Source organism: Garra rufa, chromosome 7 (genome assembly GCF_049309525.1).
Source record: "Garra rufa chromosome 7, GarRuf1.0, whole genome shotgun sequence".
NCBI lineage: Eukaryota > Metazoa > Chordata > Actinopteri > Cypriniformes > Cyprinidae > Garra > Garra rufa.
This window is the reverse complement of record NC_133367.1, coordinates 16,221,544-16,230,470: the sequence shown is the minus strand read 5'-3', so window position 1 is coordinate 16,230,470 and position 8,927 is coordinate 16,221,544. Positions and strand designations below refer to the sequence as shown.

The 8,927-nt window shown below is 38.6% G+C and overlaps 1 non-coding gene across 1 annotated transcript; it reads right to left on the bottom strand.

The window, feature by feature from the left end:
- Positions 1-4,644: 4,644 nt before the first annotated feature.
- On the bottom strand, positions 4,645-4,805 carry LOC141339435 (U1 spliceosomal RNA). Its single transcript, XR_012356027.1, has one exon. It is a non-coding gene; the product is annotated as a U1 spliceosomal RNA (small nuclear RNA).
- Positions 4,806-8,927: the final 4,122 nt, after the last annotated feature.

Genomic DNA, 8,927 nt, shown 5'->3' with positions numbered 1-8,927 from the left:
CTTTTGCGTCTCAGATGTCAAAGCGATTTTTGGACAGTTTCATAAAATAAATCAACTTCTGCTACGAAAACCATAAGAAATAAAAAATTCATTTTACTTACACAAGGTATAAATGAATTAATCTGTGAATAAACTTAGAAAAACAGAAGGCTACTGACATGAAAACATGAAAAAAATGATGAATAATGTTAGTTTGCTGCTAACAAGTGAAAACATCTTAAAATTGCTCAGTTTTTCATAAAACAGAAATAATACACTAACATTTTAATGGTGCAACATTTCTCTTTCGTCCTCTTACCGCCACTTCCTTTGAACAGGAGAAAATAAATCTCCCTTGCCATTGGTCAGTTTTTCGTGGCCAAGTTCTACTCTTTGTATGTTCTGGAAGGTGCGTGAGTTCACAAACATAATAAATGTTATTTTCTTATAAATGAACATGAAAAGCGCCCAGACTGAACTTGAAAAATGATAATTTGATGGTAAATTGTTGACTTTGCTTTTGACGTCTGACGGACACAACTGATTAAGATCATCTCTCTTTTTAATTTGTCTAATTGTCTTGATTTCTTAGATTTCAACGAAAGCAAACTGAATGAATCGGCAATTATAGCGATGCCATTGCTGAATGAGGAGGTTTCTGATAGAATGAATAGGGGAGAGCGGGGCACAACCTAACACTTTTTGAATTTCGTGGTTTATGTAAATCCACTTGGGGTTCAGAGTACAATATTTATCCACATTATTTTCACATTTGTCTAGTACAAATATATCGCTTTGTTTCACATTTACAGTGTATACGTTTTTCGTTATTTACCTCAAAAGAAAGGAAGTGAAACGTGACAACATGCCCCCTAGGTGGGGTACATTGTAACATCTGAGGGGCAGGTTACCATATGACAGCTTAAAATATTATCTGATTGAATGAAATAAATATACACAACAAACTAAAATATTTTGTCAGTAAAATACATGTATTAACTTTTTCAAATGAATTAATGACGTTTTTTAAAAAAAAATAAAAATAATCGAATTTTGGAGTTTGACAATGAACACATCGCAACAATGCTTTGAACGGCCCTGATCGCAACGCACAGCTGTACAGTAGTTCAAAACAATGTGAACAGATAGATGAAACACATTTAGACATTCAGAAGAACACTCCACTCCTCCACACACAGCTCTCATAGAACACGACACACATAAACCAGCCAAAATGCTTTACATTACTTGAAATAATAACTTCTGAACATTAAACATTGATTGCCAGCCTTTATTCATCTGTTTCTTGAGGTATCTTATCAAAATCCTTAGAAGTAAATCGTGTAAACTGCACCTCTAATGTCACAGTATAGCAGAGTTTAATAACAGCGGGGAATATTGTAACACAGTGTTACAACGTTCCCCATCTGCGCCACTGGAGTTTAAAAAAACACGTTAGTGTCTTCTGCTGGTTTGCGAAGCATAAACCATCTAAACTGATAAATAACAAATTGGAGATTAAAATAATAGCAGATTTGTCTAATTTTAAATGAATACTAAAAACTGAAATGAAAAGTTTACTTCAGCCATAAATGTACTTTTACTATGGTAAAATAAATATTCAGCGATATCTTCAAAAGGCTTTTGAATTATTGCGCTCTTTTTTCTCTGCATAGTGTTGCTATGGCAACTAGTAAACACCGTAAATTTGGTTATGCTAGCATGTGTGGAAATATTTAAACCATGCATGTTACAATTAACCCCGCGTTAGGTTGTGCCCCGCTCACCCCTATACAGCAGGGGATGAGTTCAGTTTGATAAGACACAGCCACCAGTGTCAATTACTACATCTACAACTGAGCTCCATCTTTTATAATTCTCTAGAATCTTTCCTTTGAACGTGATAAATGACCTGTGTCCTGTTGAGCTGTTGAGCTCCTGGCATTAATCAATAATCTAAACACTTTTTAAACATTTACTCATAACATACTTTTAACCTGTGGATCATGAAAAACCTTATTTTGATGAATTACATTTAGGTTTTCTAAAAATATTTGTGTACTCTAGATACTTAGGGGAAGTAGGCTGCCTAAGGTGAGATATTGGCTAAAAATATTCAACCAGTTTTACATTAGGCATTTACTATAGCTCTGTAAAAATAAAAAAATAATACAAATACTTGAATTAATTATTGGACTTCGTTTTGAACTGTGAGGTAAATTTGCGGACGGTCCCTAAAGCAGCCTAGGCTCTTTACGGCACTCGGAAAGCAGACACTATTAAATAATCTCCATCGATCATCTGAATTAGATTCTCAGCTCTACAAAAACATGCAGAGGATATTATTGTTGTCTCTAATACTTCTGAACGGTAAGGTTATTATTTTAGTTTCATTCATGAGACATTCACATCAGTCTATATGCTACAGTAAATGCATGAGCTGATACTGAAAGAGAAACGCGTTTAATAGCAAAACGAACATATAAAATAGGCAGTCTGTAATTCTTCAGTTATGTTTTGTATAGGTGTGTTTGGTGCAGAAACAGATGGGACAATGTCAGTGATGGAAGGAGATTCTGTAACTCTACACACTAATCTCAGTGAAATACTGAACGATGATACGATACTATGGTTGTTTGGGCCTAAAGGCGTTGCCATCTCTCAAATAACTAGAAAGAGCGACTTGACATCATTTTTTATCACCGATGATGAGAGATTCAAAGGCAGATTGCAGGTGGATCAAAACACTGGCTCTCTCACCATCAGAAACACAAGAAAGAAACACTCAGGACAATATAAACTAACAATTTCTAGGGAAAAGATCACATCCAAGATATTTAGTGTGAATGTCTTTGGTAAGTATCTCAAGTATCTTTTCTATTTAATGTAATAATGATCTTGTTTCAGGTTTCATGATTTGATGCTGTAAGCATCTTACATGAATGTTCTTGTGGGTTCACATGTGTGACCCCACATGGATTTCTAGAGGATGGTAATATGGCAAATCTGTACAAATAAATTCTTGCCTGATTTGTTTTATAGATGTGGTTGGTGAGACGGGTGGAGTGAAGTCAGTATCAGTGATGGAGGGGGATTCTGTCACTCTACAGAATAATGTTACTAAATTACAGGTGGATGATCTGATAGTATGGAGGTTTGGAGATGAAGGCGTCATCCTGGCTAAGATTGATGTAGAAATGAACGAGGCCTCATTAAACATTGATGATGAGCGATTCAGGAACAGACTACAACTAGATTCGACTGGATCTTTGACCATCAAAGACGCCAGAACCGAACATGCGGGACTTTATGAAGTACAGATCAGAGGCCGTGAGAGCTCGCAGCAATTCCTTGTTTCTGTCATTGGTGAGTTTCAATTTAAAGATCCTTAGTACAAAATGTTTGGAAATAATTGAATAAATATAAAATATAAGCTGACTTCTATGTCACTTACATTACTATTAAAATGGCAACAAATACAAAAAAAAAAAAAAAGTCTTTTAGGGCATTCACAGACTTCCATAGGGGCAGGGAAGGAATAACAGTACAAGGGCACAATCACAGTTGGGTTAGGGTTAACCCCTTGGTAGAAATCGCGAAGTAGATCTTCCCCAAACTAGTAACATCAACTACCACAACAAGCCTGACACCAGTGTAAAATCATGTTTTGGCTTATGTCACAATACACAAAATCTTATACATGTCAACAAGTTTTGAATCATGATTTAATAAATATTTTGTACTGTAATCATTCACTGTCTCCATTTAGCTAGGCCTATTCCTGATCCGGGTCCATCTGCTGCTGTCATAGTTGGAATAGTGGTTGCTGTTCTGCTGGTGGCTGCACTTTTAGCCGCAGTTGTGATTTACTATAACCGCAGGATCTCTAAACTACAAAAACATGCGGGTAAGTATTACAGCTGATACAAGCAATACAAAAATACAAAATGAGCTTTATTGTGATGCAGTAAAGTTTAAATGCATAATAATGTTTTATATCAAATAATATAATTAACCAAGAGGAAATATGCTGTCAGTTCTGCAACACATTAAGATCTGGGTTTGATTACACTATTGATTCAGATCAGTGCAGTTCCATTGTCCATTTTCTATGGTAAATGGGAAATTAGATGAAAAACGTTTTAGCAGACTGCATAGTTAATTTCCCTAAATACTTCTAAAACATGCTTGAAACATGTTAAAACATGTTCGGAAATGCTAGTAATCTGTTAAAACATGTTACCAACATGTTAAAACATGCTCTTTGTAAAGTTAAGCTTGATCATATAAACACTTTTCTGTTCTCTGCTTCTAGTGAAAGTGAAAGTCGTGACGTATTGTCAAGTATGGTGACCCATACTCTAAATTGGTGCTCTGCATTTAACCCATCCAAGTGCACACACACAGTGAGAAGTGAACAAACACCCACACACACACACACACACACACACACTGTGAACACACACCGGAGCAGTCGGCAGCCATTGCTCCAGCGCCCGGGGAGCAATTGGGGGTTCGGTGCCTTGCTCAAGGGCACCTCAGTCATGGTATTGAAGGTGGAAAGAGCGCTGTTAATTCACAATCCCCACCTTCAATTCCTGCCAGTGTGGGAATCGAAGCGGCAACCTTCGGGTTACAAGCCATGCCTGTCCCTGAAAAAATATTCAGGGGAGAGCGTAAACGCAGTCCCCCACTACCATAATTTGCAGTCGAGATTCGCACATTTGGGGAATTCGCAGGGGTCAGCACGACCGGAGTGCAATGGACGAGCCTCGCCCTGGGTGAACTAACTTCTTGATCATGGTGTTTTCCTGCCAGGTAACTATCCATGTGCCACTGTGACAGCTGATGAAAAGATGATGCCAGGGACGGAAGGGAGATCTGTCCATCTAAAGACTGATACTGAAGGTGATGAGATAAAGTGGTGGTTTGAGGATCTCAAACTCTTTTGAATTTAATGTGTGAACAGTTTAGATGATCTGAATTTAAAACTAAAAACCCAAATTCCCAAAGTGCAATCTACTTTTCATTTTAATTAGTGCCATGTTAAAATTATCAGAATAAATGATTTATTATTAAAAATTGGCCCGCCCTGAACTGAGGCATTAGAATTTAAATCTCTCTAAATTCTTCCTGAGTCCACAACACAATTATAATGATAATGACACAGAACAATATAATTAGAATAAGTTTTCAAAATTATTTTTGTATGAGTGATAAAAATATTGGCAGCCAATCGAATCCATAGCTTGAAAAAAGCAAATCAATTTTGAAATAAAAAAACTGCAACATGTGCTTATAATAAACAGAACAATAGTGTGTATTGGTGTGGATGCTAATTAGGGGCCAAGCCCTGAAAGGGCTGTAGCCCCTATTGTATCTGTATGTTTTCTTATTAGGGGCCAAGCCCGAAGGGCTAGAGCCCCTATTGTATCTGTAGGCGTTCTTTATTATTATTATTCTTCTTGGCCAATGGGAGTCTATGGCAGCCCTATGAACGCAATATAGGAAAATGATGAAAATTGGCACAAATATAGTCATGACCATACATAGTAATCTGACCAAATTTGAAGTCCCTAGGACCAACTCTATAGCGCCACCAGTAGTCCAAAAATTCAACATAAAAATGCTAATAACTCCTGAACCCCTAGGTCTAGAAAAATGAAACTTAGTAGACATGATTCCGCTCATCATGCTGATCACAATCAATACCTTACATTAAGACTCCACCCATTACAGTAGCGGCCATTTTGAAAAGTACTGTAATCAGTCTATATGCTACTCCTCCTTCAAAGTTGATCTAATTCTTCTCAACTTTGGTTCAGATGATCTCTAGACTGAGCTGAACAGACGAAACTAAGCCAAAAATTTTTAGTCATCTTTGTTCAAAAGTTATGATGTCGCAAAGTTAACGAGGTTGACCCAAAATTGGTTCAAAGGCTATATCTCTGCCAAACTTTAATCAACTGAACTGAAACTTGGTATGCTTCATCAGCACCATGGTCTGAGGTTTCATGCCAAAGTTGGGAACAGCGCCACCTATGGGTCATGAGATAGACAAAAAGCATATAATAGCTTATAACTTTTGAACGCTTAGTCAGAAATTCAATATATTGGTGTCAATGGATTCCTTGGGCCATGCCGAATCTGAGGATATCAATTATGCTAGGATCGACTGAACCATGTGTCCGCCATTTTGAAATTTGACATAAATTGCTATATTTTTTAAACCATTTGACATATCTGCACAAAAATCACTAGGCATCCTCAACACAATGTCCTGGAGGTACCTCGGAAGTTTGAAGACAGCGCCACCTACTGTTTCAGAGTTATAACGATTCTTACAAAAACGCTTATAACTTCTGAAAACATTGTCCAAATTTTGAAAACGTTATATCATTTAATTCCCTGGGTCTTGCCAATTCTGTCAATGTCTCATCTGTCATTTTCCGGACATTTGACTGTCAGCCATATTGAAGTAAATGAAAATCTGTTTTTTCCCTACTCTTTCCTCAAATTTGTCCCAATTTTGTCCAAAATCTGGTCTTATGATCTTCGGACCGATACGCACAGAAATGACTAAACAGATTTTTGATATTCATTACCGTTCCTGAGAAATACCTCTCCAAAGTTGACCGTGCCTGTGTTTGTTAAATTTATGCTAGTTAGCTTAGCATACAAATTGGTTAGTATGGTAATTATTTGCCATTCTTTTAATGTAGCTCTTTAGCTATCAGATCAACCATAAGCTACTTTATTATTAAGTTATCTTAGTATGCTAATCTGTCTACAATGCTTAGACGTTCTTTTGTGAGCTCATTCTCTCACCCCTCAACCTCTCTTCTGGAGCCAGTTGACTGTGGGTGACCTGAGTGGCACACTCTGCTAAGCCATTGAATCCAAAGCACAAAGTCCGTTGTGATGTGGGTTCGAGTCCCGTGTGGTGCATCTTAATACAATTGTGCATAGTATTGTGCTACTTTGATTCCTTTATTATAAAGATCAGCATTGTACTAATCTGTATTGCTCCTGGATTAAAGAAATGTCTTTTTCTCGGCCAATGGGAGTCTATGGCAGCCCTATGAGGGTTGAAGGGTGGTAGAGGGGTGAAGGGTGGTAGAGGGGTGAAGGGCGGTAGAGGGATGAAGGGCGGTAGAGGGATGAAGGGCGGTAGAGGGATGAAGGGCGGTAGAGGGATGAAGGGCGGTAGAGGGATGAAGGGCGGTAGAGGGGTGAAGGGCGGTAGAGGGGTGAAGGGCGGTAGAGGGGTGAAGGGCGGTAGAGAGGTGAAGGGCGGTAGAGAGGTCAAGGGTGGTAGAGAGGGGAAAGGGGGTAGAGAGGCGATAGGGTGGTATAGAGGCGATAGGGTGGTAGAGAGGTGAAGGGCGGTAGAGAGGGGAGAGGGGGTAGAGAGGCGATAGGGTGATAGAGAGGTGAAGGGCGGTTGAGAGGTGAAGGGCGGTAGAGAGGGGAGAGGGGGTAGAGAGGCGATAGGGTGGTAGAGAGGTGAAGGGCGGTAGAGAGGGGAGAGGGGGTAGAGAGGCGATAGGGTGGTAGAGAGGTGAAGGGTGGTAGAGAGGTGAAGGGCGGTAGAGAGGGGAAAGGGTGGTAGAGAGGTGAAGGGTGGTAGAGAAGTGAAGGGTGGTAGAGAGGTGAAGGGCGGTAGAGAGGGGAAAGGGGGTAGAGAGGTGAAGGGCGGTAGAGATGTGAAGGGTGTATAAAATTACAATACAATTATACAATTGTGTGCAATATTATGCTGTTTTGATTTGTTTGTTATTCCGTGTTGCGTTCGGCGGCTTGGCCCCGTAATCGCTGCTTGCAGCTATATTTATTATTATTATTATTCTTCTCAATGGGAGTCTATGGCAGCCCTATGAACGCAATAAAGCAAAATGATGAAAATTGGCACAAATATAGTCATGACCATAAATAGTAATCTGACCAAATTTGAAGTCCCTAGGACCAACTCTATAGCGCCACCACTAGTCCAAAAATTCAACATAAAAATGCTAATAACTCCTGAACCCCTAAATCTAGAAAAATGAAACTTAGTAGACATGATTCCTCTCATCACGCTGATCACATTGAATACCTTACACTAAAACTCCACCCATTACAGTAGCGGCCATTTTGAAAAGTACTGTAATCAGTCTATTGGCTACTCCTCCTTTAAAATTGATCCAATTCTTCTCAAATTTGGCTCAGATGATCTCTAGACTGAGCTGAACAGAAGAAACTAAGCCAAAAAATTTTAGTCATCTTTGTTCAAAAGTTATGATGTCGCAAAGTTAACGAGGTTGACCCAAAATTGGTTCAGAGGCTATATCTCTGCCAAACTTTAATCAATTGAACTGAAACTTGGTATGCTTCATTAGCACCATGGTCTGAGGGTCCATGCCAAAGTTGGGAATAGCGCCACCTATGGGTCATGAGATAGCAAAAAAGCATATAATAGCTTATAACTTTTGAACTGTTAGTCAGAAATTCAATATATTGGTGTCTATGGATTCCTTGGGCCATACCGAATCTGAGGATATAAATTATGCTAGGATCGACTGAACCATGTGTCCGCCATTTTGAAATTTGACATAAATTGCTATATCTTTTAAACCATTTGACATATCTGCACAAAAATCACTAGGCATCATCAACACAATGTCCTGGACGTACCTCGGAAGTTTGAAGGCAGCGCCACCTACTGTTTCAGAGATATAACAATTCTTTCAAAAAAGCTTATAACTTCTAAAAACATTATCCAAATTTTGAAAATTTTATATAGTTTTATTCCCTGGGTTGTGCTGATTCTTTTGATGTCTCATTTGTCATTTTCCAGAAATGTGACTGTCAGCCATATTGAAGTAAATGAAAAACAGTTTTTCCCCTACTCCTTCTGCAAATTTGTCCCAATTTTGTCCAAAATCTGGTCATATGATCTTTGGACCAAG